This window comes from Peromyscus maniculatus, chromosome 11 (assembly GCF_049852395.1).
Source record: "Peromyscus maniculatus bairdii isolate BWxNUB_F1_BW_parent chromosome 11, HU_Pman_BW_mat_3.1, whole genome shotgun sequence".
In the NCBI taxonomy this organism is placed as follows: Eukaryota; Metazoa; Chordata; class Mammalia; order Rodentia; family Cricetidae; genus Peromyscus; species Peromyscus maniculatus.
This window is the reverse complement of record NC_134862.1, coordinates 70,770,879-70,791,433: the sequence shown is the minus strand read 5'-3', so window position 1 is coordinate 70,791,433 and position 20,555 is coordinate 70,770,879. Positions and strand designations below refer to the sequence as shown.

Genomic DNA, 20,555 nt, shown 5'->3' with positions numbered 1-20,555 from the left:
AGATTACATTTGCTTTATTTACAAAGATTAATTTCAGTAGCTGTGAATCTTAATTATCGTAATAATTACTCTTTTTATGGACATGTATATGTCTATGTGCAGGTGTATGCAGGCTGGGAGACAGCCTCAGGTGTCATCCCCATGATCTACCTGTCCCCATTGTCCACCTGCTTTGAAACAGTCTTGTTGGCCTGCAGCTCACCAATTAGGCTAGATTTGCTAAGCAGTGAGTGCCAAGGAGTCTCTTCTCCCTCAGTACTACCCACCGCAAATGTATGACACTGCACTTGGTATTTGTATATAGGTTCTAGGAACCAAACTCATACTTGCAAGGCAAGTGCCCAGGAATGACTAGTTTTTGAGTAGCTATTTTGTACCATGAGCATTGCATGCTTCACATTCATCTCCTTCTCTCATTATTAAAAAAATCCTGAAAAGTGAGGTTCAATAAGTTATAGTAACAAAGTAACACCTCCCCAAGTTTCAGTTGTTGAGCAAAGCAAAGGTTTATCATCTACCAAAAATCTAATGTTGGTCACCAAGGATCCTTCTTCTTATAAAGTCAAATATCAATGGTATCGAAGTCTTGGTTTATAAAGCTGGCTGGTTAGTGTCAACACAAAGGGACCAATGCCATTAAAAAGGAAAGGTTAGTGTTTCTCACAATTTTCCTAGAAGTAAGAGGCATGACTCATCGCAAGGACCTTATGGCATCCAAGTCAGTCAACAAGCATAATTAGAAGCAAGAGGAAAACAGGCCTCATTATATTTTCTGAGGAATCAGTAAAGTAGGTCAGAGTCAACAGATCAGTACTGACTAGCTTGGGTAAGGGTTAGTCTTGAGCCTGGTAGTCTCTAGTTGCTTGTCTTATGGCCCTGGTGATTTAATTAAAGGGGGATATTGGCCCTGAATGTGATAGTTAGCTATAAGAGGTGGCGGAATATGGACTCAGGCTTAGCTACTTTTGAATGTGACTTCTATGGTGCACTTTTAAAGGCTGCTTTCCAGAAGAGGTATAGACAACTCCAGCTGTTAATTAGGAGCTGTGATTAATAGAAGCTCTGCAGACAAATATAGAATCTATGAAAACACAGAACACATTTCAACACCTGGCCCCCGACTTTAGCATGGCTGAACAGAAATGGGGAGATCTGGCCTCCCTCTGAGGAGTTTACAAATGTCAAATCTGTCTGTCTATAACCATGGCTAGGGTGCTCACAAGACCTAGGGAAATCTACTTCTGATGTTTGCTAAATGGACATGTCATCAAACTGCCTTCTACATATTTATGTTTATGGTCATAGACTAGTGCTGTCTCAGCCTTGACCAGAGAAACTCCATTTTACAGTGGGCTGAGGTAAATGCAGACATGTTAACTGGCCAAAGTTCTAAGAACAAGTGACTGTTACGTGCTCAGCCCTAAAGGCGATGTCTATGTCATACTGTCCAAGGCTTAAGGAATGAAACACTGCAGAAGAGAGTGTGGGAAGACTGCAAGACTCAGAAGATAGGAGGAATATTGTGAAATACTGTCTTCTCGATATGTCATGGCCATTGTGATTATGAACGCTCATGGCTGTGACTACCACAACAGAACTTACACAAAAAAATAATCCATAAAAATAGGATGGGGACTAATTGGGACAAAAGAGGGGTCATCAGGAGTGGGAGAGAGATAAGAGGGTACTGGGGTGAGAGGTACAATCACAATATGTTTTATACATGTATAAAATTGTAAAAAAATATGTTATAAAATTCAGGACTGAACACTCCATAATGACCACTTGTGGTTTCTGTGTTAATTTCTATCCATCGCAAGTGGAAGCTTCTCTGAAGGGAGGTGATGGATGCACTGATCTATGCACTGATCTTTATATCTATCATATAAAGATATGAACTTAGAGGGCAGTTTATGCTTGCTATGTCAATTTAGCAAGACAATAGTAGTAGGTCCTTCCCTGAGGCTTATAACCTATCTAGCCTCACGTTCTTGGCTCTAATCATGGTGCCAGGCATTAAAATTGAAAGTGGCACTGACTTTATAAGCCTATGAATATGGTATACTAAAACCCATCAGATGGTATAAATAGGCACATTGAATATTGTGAGTATTATTTATCAATAAAGATTTTATTTTCTAAAAAAACGAGATGGCTCAGCTTGACAATTGGGGCATTGATATAATGCAAGGGAAAGTTCCTGACTTTACAGCTGTGTTATCAAGCTTTAAGCATAACGGCCTTGAAAGACTCAAATAGCCTGGAAAATAACTGTTCACAAAGGTTTTGAATTTCTCTCTGAAAGTAGAGACACAAAGAACATACTTGTCACCAGCAGGTACTTTTTGGTGAGACAGTTCAGTGAGAATCTTGTCTGGCATCCCCAGGGTCACCATACCACATTCCTGCCAGTCTAGCTACCTCAGTAACACATCTGGAGAATCATCTTCAAGACAACGGATGAGAACAGGCGAGGTGCAGCCCAACACCGTGGTGCAGAAAGTCCCCACCGAGCACCACAGTCAGTTCCTGGAAACGGTGTCATACAGCAGACCATTATGAGGTACTCACATTTTGCCAGACAAACAATGCTATATGTCAAGTGCAGGCTATGCAGCTATCAAATACAACTTAAGTCAAACACATGACCACATTACTCTTGAAGGCAAAGATATATACACTATAAATCCCACTACAATTTCAGAACAAAAATACGCCAACTTCTAGATTTTTTTTTATAGGAAATGCAAACACTGAGTTTACTTTGAATATGAACAACATTTTAGTGTAGTATGAAGCATAGCTCATAAATCATATCTCTACTGCTTCATAACCATGACTTCAAACACAATCTGTTCATTGTAGTGATTAATCATTCTGTTTGAAACTTTAGAATATAAGTTTTTTGATATTAACCAGATTGTTCAGGTCTCTTGGAGGACTGTCTGAGGAAGTCTAACAGGTGTGTTGTATATATGTATATGCATATTGCATTTTATAGTTTTCTCAGCATTAAATATGTATTTTCAGAACCATTCCATAGATTCATTGTATGCAAGAAGTGTATGAGAAAATGGTACACATGTGTAAATAGGGACAAATATATCTGTCTACAATAGGGACAGTTCTCTCCAGTAAGAGCTATCTATAACAGGGGGATGGTAGACATTGTCCCTGGCCTTAGCCAGTTCAAGAAAGATGAGAAAGTCCCTCTTTAGGCTTGGCAGTGGTATCCAATAGAACAATCTTCTTTAAATTACTGTGTCCCAGTTCTCTTAATTTGTATATTTACACATGAAACTACATTTGTTAATGACCCAGGATTTATAGATATGTAATCAAGAGAAACAAAAAAATATATCATCACAAAAATACGTCCATGAATGTCTATATTATCATTACTGATAAAAGCCAAAATCAACCCAAACTCCTAAACTGATAAATGTGTGAATAAAATTATATATATAATATATATTATGAAATATGTATATATATTTCAGAATATTATTTGCCATAAAAGGGAACTAGGTAGTGGTACATGTAATAGCATAGATGAATCTTTTTTTTTTTTTTTTTTTTTTGGTTTTTCGAGACAGGGTTTCTCTGTGTAGCTTTGTGCCTTTCCTGGGACTCACTTGGTAGTCCAGGCTGGCCTCGAACTCACAGAGATCCACCTGGCTCTGCCTCCCAAGTGCTGGGATTAAAGGCGTGCGCCACCACCGCCCGGCTAGATGAATCTTTTTTACATTAAATTTTATTTGGGTTGTGTGTACGCCTGTGTGTATGTACACGTGTACCACAGTGTGCAAGTGGAGGTCAGAGGACAACTTTTTGGAGTCAATTCTCTCTTTCCACCACGTGTGTCCAGGGAATCAAACTCAGATGGTAAGGCTTGGTGACAGATGTTTTTACCCAATGAGCCATTTCAGCGGCCCACATGAATGAATCCTGAAAGCAACCATCTAAACGTTGCTAGTGTAGTAGAGCGAGACACAAAGGACTAAACAGTGTGTGAAAAATCCCCGTCTACAGAGACAAAACAGTGAGTGGTTGCCAGAGGTTGGTGAACAGGGTGGAGTGGAAGAGGAGACAGACAGCGATGAAAGGAGATGAGGTTTCTTAGAGTATGAAGATATTTTAAAATGTATTGGAAAAATGGTGAATCACTAAATTATAGACTTCGGATGACTCAGTTATATTGTATGTGAATTATATTTCAGTGGGGCTGAGATATAATTTCAATTGTATTTCAATAACAAAAAGATCTCCATTTGCCACAGCTCAATACTCCAGAGGCAACATAAAAAGAATTTTCATATTATATGTTTTGGTTTTGGGCACAAATGCATTCTTTGTAATAGCATTTCTAGCATTCTGGTGTCAAGGAGGGAAACACAATTAAATAGTCTCAGTACATGTGGGACTTATTTTTTGAGGAGGCAAGATTTACTCCAAGAACTACAAAGAGACTAGTTTACCACTTGGTACTATTCTTAAGAATTTTGTTTGCTTGGTTGATTTGGGTTTTCTTTACATGTTGATAAATCTTATTTTTTGTTCAAGATTCATTTTTATATATTGATTTCACAGATCTCACTAAATACATGATATATTCCAAACACTATGCATATAAAGGATGATTGTTTTTTCATCTTCAACTTCATCCCAAACCATCATGGTCCACAGGGATAGAGATTAAGACATCTTTAAAGCATCACTGTCAGGGGCATGATGGTGCTGGAAAGGATTTGATGAAGAAACTAAGAAGATACTGATTGGTTTATGAATGGCTATTTTTAGATTTGTTGTCTTGGGCAGCTCATTATCTTGAACCATAGTTTGATCTTCTGTTGAAAGAGGTAGCAGCTGAGGATATAGTTGGCAAAGTTCTTGCCTAGCATGCACGAAACATTGGGTTTGATCCCCAGTATCACAACTGGATCAGGGTGGTGCACACCACTAACCCTAGCACTTGAGAGGTTGAAGCAAAAAGATCAGAAATTCAAGGTCATCCTCACATACAGAGCAAATTCCAGGCCAGCTTAGGTTACATGAGACCATGGCTCTAAAAATAATTTAATAGTGAACAAAATATAAAAGAGAGCCTAGATTCTTCCCCAACTCTTCCAGTTCTGTATCCTAGTTAAGTTCCAGAGACATTCAATACTTCTATTTAGGAAATGTTTTCTTCTTTCTCTTTGAAGGAAAGAATCAAATGCACCTTAAAAGAGAAAACTCCTTTTGTACATTCTTAGATAAATAGTATTCCTTTGCCACAGGTGATCTGATACCCCAGGTTTTTGTGGTGAACAATTCTTTCCTTGCCTCCAACATGACACGTGTGTCAGTAAATCACTAGTGTCTCTGTCAAAATGCTGCTGGGAAGGAAACTTCTATTTATTCCCAGGAATTCTCAGGACTGCATTCTTTGCCTGCTGTGCTAAAATTCATTACAGTTTTGTGAAGAAGAAAATTAATAATGAAACTTGAATTATCACCCATGGTGTTACTGATTTCCATATACCCCAAGACTCATTTATCTCCTGCCATCTCTTGGCATTTGATCAAAACCCAGAGGATGCGAAAATGAGTCATGGCTTTGTGAGTCTTACTTTCTCTATTTGTACCCTTTACCTTCACGGCTGTGAGTGAGAGAGAAGGCGTGTCAAACCCAAACCCACTCTTAGCCAGTAACAGGAAGTGAGGGGAGCTCTTCGAAGCCCAGGACAAGAATACGCATTTGTTGTGGTGACTACCTTGGAAAACGAAAGTTTGGTGCTGTTTATCTGTGATAGTTTGGTTCTCCAAAGTTACCTCCTGCAAGGCAAAGCAAGAAAACCCAGCATGATTTGTGTGGAATGTGTTCTCTGAGATAATGAGAAGGCTACACATGCCATGTATTCTTGAGAACATTTACTTCTGGTGCCCCCGAAAAACAATCTCTCTCTCTCTCTCTCTCTCTCTCTCTCTCTCTCTCTCTCTCTCTCTCTCTCTCTCTCTCTCTCTCTCTCTCTTTCTCTCTCTCTCTCTCTCTCTCTCTCTCTCTCTCTCTGTCTCTCTCTCTGTCTCTGTCTCTCTCTCTCTGTGTATGGTGTGTGTGTGTGTGTGTGTGTGTGTGTGTGTGTGTGTGCGTGTGTGCGCGCGCGCTATGGAGGGGGAACCAGAAGAGTCTTCCTTCTGTAAGGATGGCTATGTTCCAACCTGGAGCAGATGACAAGACTGCTCTATGGAACCAGAACCAGGAGAATCTGTCTCATAGAAAATGTGAGTTGGCAAAAGCATCATTAAGATTCTGAACCATAGAGCCAGGTGGTGTTGACGCACACCTTTAATCCCAGCACTCGGGAGGCAGAGGCAGGCAGATCTCTGTGAGTTCAAGGCCAGCCTGATCTACAGAATGAGTTCTAAGACAGCCAGGGCTACACAGAGAAACCCTGTCTCAGAAAACCAAAACCAAAACCAAATAAATAAATAAATAGAAAATAAAAAATAAACAAATAAGATTCTGAATCACAGATATGAGAGGAATTATTTATTACTTAGTATATATCCTTATTTCATAGTTAAAGAGCCTCAGTAAGGTAATATGATTTCTCCAAGGTCCCACAACCAAAAATATGACCTTGATCTCTTAAAACTAAATTTCATGCATGCACACACATATATGTACACACACACTAATAAGTATAAAAAAATCATCTTGAAAACCAAAGACACCAGTATCTTTTTGCCTTGAGTCATTTCATTATGGCAGATTGAAGACAGCCATATATTCTTTGCAATTTTTCCAATCAAGAGCTGCCATCTATTTCTCCTCATTTTAAATCTGGTTCTGTGGCACAATTGCTTTGACCAAGAGCATGTTTCAGAGGCAATGGCATGCCAGCTTTGCACCTAGCTTTAAGGTAACTAAGCAGATTATTCCTTAGGGTGGAGCTTTGAGCTTTCGTCTGAGAACTCCAGCTACCTCTGGAGATTCTGAGTGGATGGGGAGAGGAAGATAGGCTCAGATGCTGCCTTACAACCATCACTGGCATGGTAGCTGGGATGCAAAGGAGGCCATCCTGACCTCTCCAACCTGTTGAACTGCCCGATGGAAACCAAATCTGCTCCATGAAGAAGAGGCAGATATCCCAGCCCAGGTGCCCAGATCCCTGAACTACATAGTTGTGAGGCACAAGCTGCTTTGGATTTTAAGTTTGAGGATAGTTAATTATGCTGCCATAGACACCATCGTGAACTGTCGTAGTAAGCAATTGAGTACATACACAAAGTGCATTTAAGCAGTGTATGGTTGATAACCAGTAGCATTTCCTTCTCTGTTCCCTCTCCCTTTCCCCTGCCTTCTTTCCATTCTCCCTTCCTTTTCTCCTATTCTCCCTCACACCTTCTAAAATATGTCAATAACCTGGCAAATCCTGAAGCTCTCAGCAGCCAACATTCATTGTCTTTGTCCTGTGACAGCACACAGTGAAGCCTTGATGGCATTATTTCCTGGTGTATTTCTTGGCTTTCCACTTTTTTTCCCCAATCATACTAAGCCCAAAACAGCTGATAAGCCAGGCTGACATGCAAGACTTCAGTTTAATACATTACTTATGAAAGCTCCCCCCCCCCCACTTATTAATACATCCCAGAAGTACTTAACACTAACCCTAACCCTAACCTAGAAACTGCTAGATTCCTGGAGAACAGGGGTAGATTACACCAGTCCTTCAGGGAGATTAAATAGGGTGGGGACAATGTGATAATGGAGGAATAAATAGAGGTATCGCAGAGGCAAGATTCTAAGGCTGTGAGAGTGAAGGGTGAAGAGACTTAGGCAACAAGGCCAGGGAAGGGCTACCTGAAAAGGGACGCCAACACTAAGGTCTAATAGATATGATGGGAACACCATGAGATGAACCCAGAGTGTCCTTCTAGGTAGAGAGGGAACTGGATGGTGTGGAGTCCTGTTGGAAAGGAAAGGGAGTCTGGTGATTGGCACTTAGGGTAAGATGGAGGAGCAGATCTGTAATTGGGTGTTGATACCCACCTCTAGGGATACTGTGAGGAGAAGGCAAGCTGGAGCTCCTGTGGCACTGTAGTGGCCATGCACATGGGAAACACTCTGATGTCCTCTATTTTAGATTTTGAAGGTGGCACCTGTAAGATGTGCTGAAGGATTGAGCCCGTGGGTGAAAGGAGAAGACAAAGATTGTGTCTTCTCCAAAACTGATTCCAGAATCTCCAAGCAAAGGTTGTTGTTGTTTTTCTCTGTAGAGAATATTACAACTAAAATTTTTTGTTGATGTTCTTTTCAGACAGGATCTCACTATGTACCTCTGGCTGTTCTGAAACTCACTAGTCCAGGCTGACCTCAAACTCAGAGATGTGCCCAGCCCCCCCACCCACCCCACCACCCTCTTACCCCTTGCCAAGTACTGGGATTAAAGGTGTGTGCCATTATGCTCAGCTTGAAATTTTTTTTACACATAACATCATTTGACCTCTTGTCTAGCCTTGTAATTTATTGTGTGTATTTCAGTACGAGTGGAAATGCTATTCTTTCCTGAGAACGTTTTGAAAGAGTTGAGAATCTCGATTTTATGCAGTAATAATGAACATTCATTGAATCAAAGTAAGAATGGTTGTATATGCCATGATATTTCAAAATTATAGCTATATAGATATTTCAAGTGATAGTAATGTTAAATACTTGGAAATAATAGACAATAAAATGTAATGTATATATATTTATAGTGTAAATACAATATATATCAGGTGACTATAATATACATAAATATAATGCATATGTATATATATTAAAGCTTATAAACAATTTTCTTTAAAACTTTAAAAAAATCTTAGTGCTTCCTTAAGTGACTTCTGTACAGTGCTAACACTCTGGATGCTTCTAGAAAACAGAATGCCCTTGTCAGTCTTTAGAACTGCTCCAGTCCCATCTGGGAAATGCACAGAATGCAAAATCCTATGGACAGCATTATCCCCCCCCCCCCGGCCTCTTTTCCCTAATGATAATTGGATTTGAACCCATTTGAAAACACAGAGCACCTATTACCTTCCTCTAAAGTATTATCTGCAAAAGAACCCCAGGAAAGCAGATCCCAGGCAGGCCCTGCATACCACGTGCAAGACCTGGTAACTCTCACCAGGAGCTGCTCATGCTGAAATTGTGCTCAATACTAAATCCTATTTCATTTTTATCTCTTTAATAATTTAAATGGAGACATTTCAAAAGATCATTCTGTAGGCTCTATTTCTCTTCCTAGAATGCTTATAAAATAGAGTAGGAGAAATAGTCTTCCCCAGGGAAGAGCACACCAACTAATTATCCAATACCAAATGATGGGCCCCCAAAACATATGTGTATAAGTAACATACAGACCAATCAGATTGTAGTTATGTGTTTAGAAATACATATGTATACACATATACATACGTGTATGGAACAAATGAAAAAAAGGGGCCATGAATTTGAAAGAGAGCAAGGAGGGATATATGGGAAGATTAAGAGGGAGGAAATGGGAGGGGAGATGATATAATCAAATTATAACCTCAAAAGATAAAATATAAACTAATAAAATGATATAAAACTCAGGTGGGGCATGGGAAAAGAGAGTCTCATTTAAATGAATCAATCTGTGATGAGTTCATTTGTATAGAGGGAACATCCTGGCCTCCCTATTTTGACTGATGTTAGAAAAATGATTCCATAATTGAGTGCATCGAATTTTCCTCCTTTGGGCTCTGTTTGGAAGATGGATTCGAAGAGCTGAAAGTGAGGACTGAATGTTGGCTAGGAGTCTGAGGGAATGCTGGGGAAGCTGACAAGCCCTGTCAGTTATATTAATTTATTGTGGGAGTTGCTGGTTCTCTCAACTTTTACAAACAGTGTTATTTCTGCTCTTTCTCCATGATTTTATTTATTTATTCCTTTATTTATATTTAGATGCATGGACAAAATGAGAGGTATGAAAATCACTATGATTATAATTATATCTCAAGTGGCTCTCTGAAGTGGAAAACTAATTCATTATTTTATTCATAGCTATGTCAAGTGAACATTTTAAACTAATTCAATAAATATGCAATAGTGTTTCATATTTGTTTTAAATTGCATCTCTACTACAGAGTGGGAACCTTTTTTTTTTTTTTAAGTTTTGTCACAATGTTTACTAACCTATAAACTATTTGCGTTACTTAAGTTCTTGTTAAGTTCAGCTGTTTCATAGAAAGTTGTCTAACACACTCAGGAAGCAGAGAGGAAGTGGAAAACCAAGAGCTGAGCGGCTTCTTGCTTGGAAAAAAAAAGGAAAGGACCAAATCGAGCTCACTGGACTTGACCACAGCAGCCTGACCCTCCCCTGGTGCCCTGGTTCTCTCTTGCTTTTACCCCTAAGATCCCTGAAAACGCCAATCATGTCAGCCATGTTCATTCATTATGCTCTTAGCATACAGCTAGTATTTAGTAAGGAGCAATGGAGGAAGGAAGGAACGAAGAAAGGAAGGGAGGGAGGGAAGAAGAAAGGAAGAGGATGGCAGGAGGGAGGGGGAAAGAGAAATAGAGAGGAGGCAGAGGGAGGCTTTGTACTTTTACAGAAAGGTTCTAATAATAAACTTTATCTTTACCTTGATCATAGTTTCATAACAGAAAATGATGTTCTGCGGTTCATGTTTTCATACTACCTTCATCAATTCACATAAATTCACTGGTCCCCTGGGGAACTGGAGGTTTTATAGGATTCCACCTAGTGTTTTTTTTTTTTAATGTGTGTGTGTGGGACATATGTAAAATTGTACATGTTCAAATGTATGCACATGTATGTATGCATGCATGCAGAGGCTAGAGGTTGATGTCAGGTGACTTCTACAGTTGATTTCCACCTTAAGTTTTAGACAGGGTCTCTCACTGAACCTGGGATCACTCCCAGGGATTCTCCTGTCTCTGCCTCCACAACCTGAGGATTACATGTGTGTACTGTCTTACCCAGATTTTTTATGTGGGTACTGAGGGAACAAACTTGGGTTCTCATGCTGCCATAGCAAGTACTTTACTGACTGAGTCATCTCCCCGACCCCCTCTATCCAGTCTTAAAATGATGCTGTGATCTATGAGAGGTATGTCTCCAACCCTGTCTCCTCTTATTTCTTTATACAAATCTGAATAACAGGGCTGTGGAACAGACTCGGGAGCTAAGAAAACTTTTCGTACAACCCTGAGGAACTGATTACGGATCTCCAGTGCCCATCGTTACCCATGTTGTTGTTGTTTGATTGATTGATTTAAAGCCAGGCATAACCTCTATAACTTTTGTGTTCTAGTAGATAGTGACAGGAGGGTCACTATTGATAGCTGGCTGGCTACTGGAGCAAAAAGGGCCAGTTCCAGTTTCAATGAGAGACCCTGTCTCCAGGGAATAAGGCCGAGAGCCATAGAGCAGGGTATCCTGCTGTGGATGTTCTGGCTGATGGCTGAGAAGTTATAATTAATATAAGCCTCTGTGTGTTTACTTGGGGGACATGAATGGGAGAGATTTGTCCTGACCTCCAGCCAGCCGGGATACAGGAAAACTTCCAGCTACAGTATCCCACATCCTTCCCCTGGCTTCCACACATGCACATATGCACATACAAAACGTGAGTGCACAATACATAGACATGAAAAACAAAGCAAAACCAAAGTGAAATTTAAAGACCCCTGATATTCTCTCTACCTCTTGTGCACATGTGTGCATACTCACACACATTCACTTGCATAAAAATTCCTGCATTAGAGTCTTTGCTCAGGGTGTCAGGGTGTGGCTTCTAAAATACCCTCTTCCCTCTCTTCTCTTCTGCCTAATAAGCCATGGGGTCATGAAGCTTCTCTCTGCACAATGCCTTTGCTTCCTATTTATTCTTACAAGCTCCTTCAACATTCCAGTGAGCTCCTCCAGACACCTACCATGAAGACCATGTTCCAACTTTCTACACAGCGCCCCACCCCCAACTTTGCCACTGTCCATCTCTGATAAAACTTTCAAACCCTGGACAGGTCCCTGCCCTTACCCCTGGTAATCCCCCTGACTCTGGGGTGTGGTTTGGAACTCCCACACAGTAATCTTCTGCCCTACTTCTGGATTTTTACTGTAAATGGCTTAGCAGCTGGAGGTGCTGAAGTTGCAGAAAGGCCCTGTGGGTTTGCTTTTGATAATGTTCATATTGTTTCTAAGCTGTTGAACATTTCCTGCTCTTGTTTAAAAGCTCTTTTGACTCAAATTTTGGATGTTTGTCTGCCCTTCCTGGATTCCAATCTCTTCCTGATTCCTACTTCTTTGTGGTTTCCCCATTTCATATCTCTCTCTCTCTCTCTCTCTCTCTCTCTCTCTCTCTCTCTCTCTCTCTCTCTCTCTAAAATCTCCTAGCCATGTACTCCTCTTCCTTCTACTAACTCAGGCCTCCCATGCAGCTTCATTGCTTATTCCTATTACTTGAATAACAGCTTCTTAGAGAATGAGATTTCATTTAGTGTAATTTTGATATTTCATACTAAATTCGTTTCTAATCTGAATGCATGCCCTAGAGTCAGCCCAGCTGACAGTTTGTCCATGTGTTTTTGGTTAAGCACCGTTCAACCAGTTTTGTTGAGCACTGCTTTCTCTACAGAATACAAACTCTGTTGCCCATGTTCCCCGACTCTGTCTTCCCTCTCTACTCCTTCTTCACAGAGACAGGGAGGATCGATGCACTGACTAAAGAAAATTCCTTTAACCATTTCAACTCTTCATTTCTATCTCCTCTTACAGAAACGTGACAATTTCACAGCCTCTGAGTGTGAGTAAGATATCGTTATAAATAACACTTTCCTAGTCCTATTTCCGACTTTGTTCTCAAGGAAACCACTCTATTATGGTCTTGTTAGCTTTATCCCTTTTCATTTATTCAGTAAATATTTGAGCTCCTATTGCGTGGCGGGCACTGAGGTGGTATTGGGAAGTCAGGAATGAAATGTGTTAGATAGTGTTACTACTCTCACAGAATTTATGATCCGATGGGAGAGTCAGATAAGCAGGTTTCCACCTCTCCATGTTGTCACCTTCCATTGGGAAAAGTTCTCTGAGAACGCGCTCCTACATGCAGGTGCTGTGATTCCTACTAGGGTTTCAAAAACAAATGTCTGAGCCATCAAGGAGCTGCAGCCTATGTATGCTGAGTGAGGTAGATAGAGTAGATATGCAGATGGGGTACTAGCCATTTCTGGAGGAGTGGGCTAGTGAAGGGAGGTGGAAACTTGCTTATCTGACTCTCCCATCAGATCATAAATCCTGTGAGAGTAGTAACACCATCTAACACATTTCATTTCTGACCTTCCAATACCACCTCAGTGCCTGCCACACAATATGAACTCAATCAAATATTTACTGTATGAACGGAAGCTCTTCCCAACACTTTCTCTTCACTAGTGCACCCCTCTAGAAATGGCCAGTTCCCCATCTATGTATCCACTCTATCTACTACACACACTGTAGTAGCTAGACATAGGCTGTAGCTCCTTGATGGCTCAGGCATTTTTTATTTTTTAAAACCCTAATGGGAATCACAGCATCTATGCATGTAGGAGCACGTTCTCAGAGAACTTCCCTCAAGAGGCAGCTCTTGAAGAGACTACTGATTTTATTCAGGGGAGTAAAGGAGTGTTTCAGGATGAGCAGCATATCAGAAAAATGACTTTTTGATATTGTGGTTTCTCTGGGCAGTTAAAGATCTGCAAAGCAGTTAGTTCTCCTGCTGTGTAATCTCCAAGGGAAAAGGGTGGTAAGGAGAGCACTGGCTAGACACGAGAGACCATGCCTGCTGTGACCGAGAGAGCTTATTGTAAGGTGGCCTTTTCACAGAGGACTGAACACAATGATGGAATAATCGTGGGAGTACGTGGAGTAAGAACACTCAAAGCATATTGGGTAGGACTTGCGGGTTTACTTTCATGATATTAGAGAATCATTAAAGGGTTTTAAATAGAGGCAAGAGACACTCTGTCTGATATATGCACAGGAAGAAGGAGGCCATCATAGCAATCTGGATGAGCTATCAAGTCACAACAGGATGAGAGCAGCAGTTTGGGTTCTGTGAACTGTCTGATTCTTGATCAGTTTGAACAGATGGGGCTGGTGGTTCAATGAATATGCAGAGGGACAAAGATGTCACAGGTGATTGCAGAATGAGAACACATAGTTGCTGTCCCAGAGAAGAGGGCAAGAGGAGCAGGTGGGGCATGTGAGGGGGAGAACCTGGGCTTCAGATGTGCTCAGATTAGTTTGAGGAACGTGATGAGCATCCAAATTTGTGTATCAGCTCAGCAGCTGGATAGAGCTAGATCTGGAGTTTGGCAATATTAAGTTCCTGGGAAGATGTAAGTTTGATTTACAAATCATTAGCATATCAGTGCCATTCAAAAGCATGACACGGAATGAAGTCCTTAGAGCAATGTTTTTAAACTTTTTGGACAACAGTAAGAAATGCATGTTACCTTATAACACACACACACACACACACACACACACACACACACACACACACACACACCTCCTGATTAAAATTTTTCAAAGGCCCAAACTGAGTGCACAAATGTTATGCTCTCACATTTTTAATTTTATTTCATTTTTAAGATACTGGTTACAACCTTCTAAACTGATATCAGAACACACTAATATTTGCAAGCCACATTGTGAAAAATCCGGTGTAGGAAATCAGTAGAGGTCTGAGAACTGAATCCTGGTGCCAAACTAATGTGTGCACTTCTAATATTAATTATGAAATACCCACATTAGTGAATGTTACTGTTATAGTAGAAACTATTAGATATTGATTTATTGATTGAAAATTATATTTAAAAAATTGTAATGCTCTGAAGAAATTGACCTAACGTAAAAGATATTTTAGATAAATATATAGCTTTTATAGGGTTTTCCTAAAATTGAAATGGCTGTATCCTAGATTGGTTTCTGTTACTGTGATAAAACACTGACAAAAAGCAACTTGGAGGAAGAAAGTTTTTGTTTTTGTTTTGTTTTGGTCTGGGCTTGCATTTCATACCACACTCCATCATGGAGGGAGGCCAGGATAAGGTCAGTGTAGGAACCCAAGGCACAGATCATACAGGAATGCTGCATAGTGGCGCACTCTAGGCTCATGGTCATCTGCTTTTGTTATATAGCTCAGTGCGCAGCCTAGGTATGAACCCACCCATAGTGGGCTGGTTCCTCCCACACCAATTGTCAATCAAGAAAATATGCAGGGAGAGCATGGTGGTACACACCTTTAATTCCAGCACTCTAGAGGCAGAGACAGGTGGATCTCTATGAGTTGGAAGCCAGTGTGGTCTACATATGAGTTCTAAGAAAGCCAGAGCTAGGTAGAGAGACTTTGTTTAAAAACAAACAAATGAAAACTCTCTCTCTCTCTCTCTCTCTCTCTCTCTCTCTCTCTCTCTCTCTCTCTCTCTCTCACACACACACACACACACACAAACCTATAATTAAGGTATGCTTTTGTTGTAAATGGTAACATAATGTTTTTCCACTAATATACATAGAAAATGTCACTGAAAATGGTCAGCATTCCACAATTGTGTTTATTTTTAAAGGATTTATTATTTTGCATAAATTAGTTAACACTTAAATTCTGGGTATTTGGTTATTCTCCAAATAAACTGGTCATCGCTAGACATTAATGCAAATCTTACTATAAACATGCAACTGTGTTATGAAAGGCAACACCTTTGAATATGGTTAAATCAAGAGAAAATGCCCCCAGGGGTTTCCATATTCCCTTTGTTGATACAAAGTGATGATGAGTATACCCACTGCATAGGGATAAAACTTAGGGATACTCCCCATACCTCAAGGTATTTATTTAATTATGATTAGAATCCATATATATATTGGTATATATGTGTGTATGTGTGTATATATGCATGTGTGTATATATATATATATATATATATATATATATATATATATATATATGTGTGTGTGTGTGTGTGTGTGTGTGTGAGTGTGTGTGGATAGATAGATAGATAGATATAGATATAGATACATGGATACACACACATACACACACACACACACACACACACACACACATACACACGTCTCCAACCCCTCACCACAAACCATCTGTTAAAATAAAACTTCACATTAATACCTATCTTAATCCCCATTGATGTTTCAGTAACTGTCACAATGATACTGTGGATCTGTGAACAAACATCTCTTCACATCAGATAGGCAGACCAGAACAAGGGTCAAAGTTCAATATAGTGAACCAATGGCTTTTATTAGGATTGCTTACAGGAATATGGGTGCGGGGTTACCTACAGGAGCAGAAATAACTCAAAGAGAGCTGTATCACTAAAGACCACTGCAGCTCAAAAAACTGGAAACCTGGACTGCACCACACAACCGCAGGCAGCTCACCTGGCTGCAGCCTGTCTCTTTCAGGCAGCTCAGATTGTCTGAGCCCCTTCCAGGCAGTATGGCTGGTCTCTGCCTTTTCCAGGCAGCCCAGATGCTCTGACAGTCTTCTGGGCAGTTTAGCTTATTTGAGAGCATCTCTCAACAGTATTTACTGTTTAATGTGCTTGGTAAGAGAGGTGGTTAGTGAATCTGGTCAGTTTCAGGGACTTCCTGAAGCCTTTGAGTTGTTTGCTTTCTGGGCTTGAAGAGCCCCTCTGAAGTATAGGACACTTCACCTCATCTTAGAACATCCTATGTTTTAACAAGCTTCTCCACAAGATGCGGGTGTGTACCTCAGAGGAGGAACTTGCTGCACAGCAGACGCCCTTACAGTAAGAATTTCTAGTTTGCAATGCATGTTGAATTTAGTCAGTTAGCTCCCCTCTGTCTTTAGCCTTCCTTGACTGTCTTTACCTTGCTACTTTTGAGGATTTGCTTTTCTAATGAACTGAAGTGGACCTGTGTATCATTCAGGCTTGTCCACTAAACCTTATTTTTCCCCCTTTGTAATTCATATTTAGTTAATTATGGGAGCCCACAGAGGTTTCCTAGTGAGATTTGAGTTTGCTTCACACAGCAGGGCTGCATTAGGGGATGGCTTGACCATGTGCATGGTTACCAGGTGTTTGGGATGGTCTGCACTTGGCTATGCTAGGGGGAGGTCTTTTGCTCCATCCTTTGGCATTCTTATAAAAGCCCTTTAGTAGAGACAGAAGGGGCTGGTGGGTTTTGACCCAGGCCCTCCCAAGGCTATCCTGTGTTTCTATCTGTCTCTCTCCTCTATATTTCTATCTAAATATTTCTCACTTCTCCCTGCTCAAGAGTACCTCCCTGGAGCGCCCCCCCCCCAACAGTTAATATGAAAATTCTTTGAAACTATGTAAACAATACCATTCCTGACTAAAGTTTATATTTTCTAATTACATTTATTAATATCAACATAAATCTGTAGATTTATGTTTTATACAATAAATCATAGTGCACCATTGCCACTATTCTTTTTATTTTTAATCTTTATCATACTTTTTATCTTTTTATTTTTCTCTCACTCTGTGTGTGTATGTGTTTGTGGGGGACATTTCTCATGTATTGATTATGTTGCCCTGATGCACCATATTGAGACCACCCTGTATAGAAATTCCCATTCATGTGGGTGCCCTCCTCAACCCATGTGGATTCTGTTACACAACTGGGTCTTCCTTCCGTGCAGACTCTCTCCTCACCCATCAATTGATCTCTGACACCCCCTACTCTCTATGTCTTTCCTGGGCTCTGACACATCCTGACTCACCTCTGCCTGGCTCCCTGTGGAGATACTCAGCCCACATATTTTCAAGGACACTTTCCTTGCTGGGCCACCTTACTAAGTTCACAGTCCTTACTAATGTGGTTCTGGCTTCAGCACCCAAGTCAAGCTAACTTCTGCAGACACATTCTCTTTACCTTTCGTGGGCTACATTATAGCCTCCACCCCCATCATTCATTGGGTCCACCAACTGGCATTAAGATAGTCCCCTGAGACCTCCACATGTAGATTCCTCTCTTACTCAACCCTATCTGATGATTTGGGGATTGCTTTTCTCAGGAAGAGAAATAAGAAGGGTTTAGTTAATTCTTAAGATTTTTTTTCTTGCTTTATTGGTTAAAAATCCATTGCCTGAGGGTGGAAAGGGGTGGACCAGGAGGTCACACAGCATAAATGCAGATTCATTATTAAGGCTTTTAAAGAATGGAGAAGGAAAGTAGAATTGAGTTAAAGTTTAAAGCAAAATGACTCCTGAAACAATTCTTCAAAGATTTAGGCTTCCTAACATTTCTTGTGAATGAGAAGCTTTAGTTTCTCCAAGCTCCTGGTGGGTTGATTCCCATCATTTTCCTGTGGAAGTAATTTATTTTTCCGAAGCAAGTTTAGTCTGAAGATTCTCTAGAACAGCCTTCTTAAGTCTTTTGGCCATCGGTTCTCTTCCCTGTGATTATTCAAAGCAGGAATTCTGAATCACTTGGTTATAACTGAACTTCGATAACTGAATTTCCTGTTGTTTTCCTGTGTAATAATGGGCCACCCCAGGAGTTTGTGAAATTTTGTTAGTAACTTCCCAAGGTCTAACAGAGATCCAAGCTCACAGACAGGCTCACTACACTCTAAGGCAAGCTGATACTGTAGCAACCAAAAAAAAAAAAAAAAAAAAAAAGCCTTACCCAGGACCAGGGAGGGGATTTCTCTGCATCCTAGTTTCTCTTTCCTCTCTTTATCAGTTGACTTCATCCCTACCCACATCTGTCACCTTCACCTCCATTTATCTGCATCATTATTGTCTGAGGCCAAAGCCCTTTATTTATTAAGGGGATTTGCAAGCTGAGTAATTCTTGGAGAGATACTTGGGTTTCTGACACCAGCAGAGGGAACCACCCAGTCCTATTGCATTCACTGTGGTCATCTGGTCAGTGGCCTAAGAGAGCCTTGGAATTTCCCCATGTGGATGGAAGAATGCAGGGCAGGCTGAGAAAAGTACCCTTTCACAGGTCCATTCTCAAGGCTGCTTTAAGATAACCAGGGATATCCGAGGCTTTCTTTTCTCCTTTGAGTACTGTATTATGCCATTGGCTCTGAGTTCATGAAGAGATTTGACATTTCCTATCCCACTACCCTGCCAAGGCCTTCTTGACCATCCTGAAGCCCTGGTAGATAAATCTTTGTGATATTGAATGGCTTGGTCTCCTGGGTGGTGCTACAGTGGGAGGTGGTAGAATCCTGATGTTGGAGAAGGCTTTGGGGGGTCCTTCAGTCATAGGTGCTGTGCCCTTGAAGGAAATTTGGGGATACTGACCTCTTCCTGTTTCTCTTTTATGCATCCTGCTCCTGAAATAGGAGATTTTCTCTATTCTGCACTCCCACTATGACGGGCAAAGTCCAAAAATGAAGAAGCCACTAGATCTTGTACCAGAGCTACAGCAGTGGTTCATTTGAAATTGCCCTTTCTTCCCATTATTGATCCTTTCTTGCTGAAGAAGGTCTTTCCTCAGGTTCTGGCTGACTAATTGCAGGAAAGCAAAATCTATTGTGTGGTTTTTGCCAGAGAAGAGGAAGGAAATGTTTTTGTGTATGATGACTCCCAAGCACAGGGATTTCCCACACATTGTCTCATGTTACACATGTATCTCATATAGGCCCTTTGTACCCCTGGACCTTCCTGAAGATGGAGACTTGAGATAGAAAAGGTTCCCCTATTCTCCTCAGGGCCAGCCTTGAATAGATCTCCTTCCTCCCATCAATATCTGTCTTCCAGTTTTTGATAGAGCGGCAAGCAGTACAAATCTCCACGTCTTCTGGTCTAGAGTAACAGCCATTCTAACTATTACGAGATGATTTATTTTTTTCATCATGATTTTCACTTGCAATTTTCATTCCCATGATAACAGTGATGTTGAGTGTCTCCTTGGAGTCAGTTTTGCATGTCTTCTTCAGTGTCTATATAATACCGTTGTCAAACTTTTAATCAGATTTTCAGGGGAATATTCAATTGTTGGAGAGCATTCCATAGTTTATACATAGACTCTTTATCTTATATATGGTTTGTAATAGTTTCCTGGATTAGTTTTTCTTGATATTCCATTGCCTAGAAGCCACTAGACCATTATATGGAATTTGGGCAGAGATTTGTTTTAGAAAGCTTCAAATTTTACAGTATTTTTTCTAAATAAAGTAGAATTTAGCAGCTGAGTAATTTAATTCAATATTATAATGACTATATTAAAATGACTATCATGGGCTGAAACTAGAGAAGGATAGCCTCTAAAGACCAATGGAGGAGGAAGGCAAATAAATACAATGGAATAAAATACAATTAGCACCAAATAGAGTCATCATTGGGTTAAGAATAAATAGAAAAGAGAATTGACTTCTTTCTGGAGAGAACCAAGTTTCCCAGATAAGACTGATTCATTAGTTCAGTAAGCCAAAGTTGAGAAGTATAAGACTTGAGGAGAGGAAGCCTGCTAGGATAAGGCTATAGCACAAGGTCCCTAAGAACCACAGTCAGAAATAATTTGAGAAAGGCA

At 40.4% G+C, this 20,555-nt stretch overlaps 1 protein-coding gene across 8 annotated transcripts in view; it reads left to right on the top strand.

Moving 5' to 3' along the window:
• Nucleotides 1-20,555, top strand: part of LOC121821165 (uncharacterized) — a 227,489-nt gene that overhangs the window by 30,486 nt on the left and 176,448 nt on the right. For 2 of the 8 annotated variants that reach the window (XR_013043358.1, XM_076547824.1), the window contains exon 3: nucleotides 8,304-8,435. The exons of 3 other annotated variants lie outside the window; for them this stretch is intronic. The gene's annotated coding sequence lies outside the window, so the exon portion shown is untranslated. Of the gene's footprint in view, nucleotides 1-8,303; nucleotides 8,436-12,415; nucleotides 12,817-20,555 lie in introns of those variants that run through there. 3 more of the 8 variants (XR_013043361.1, XM_076547827.1, XM_076547825.1) reach the window with 2 other exon arrangements.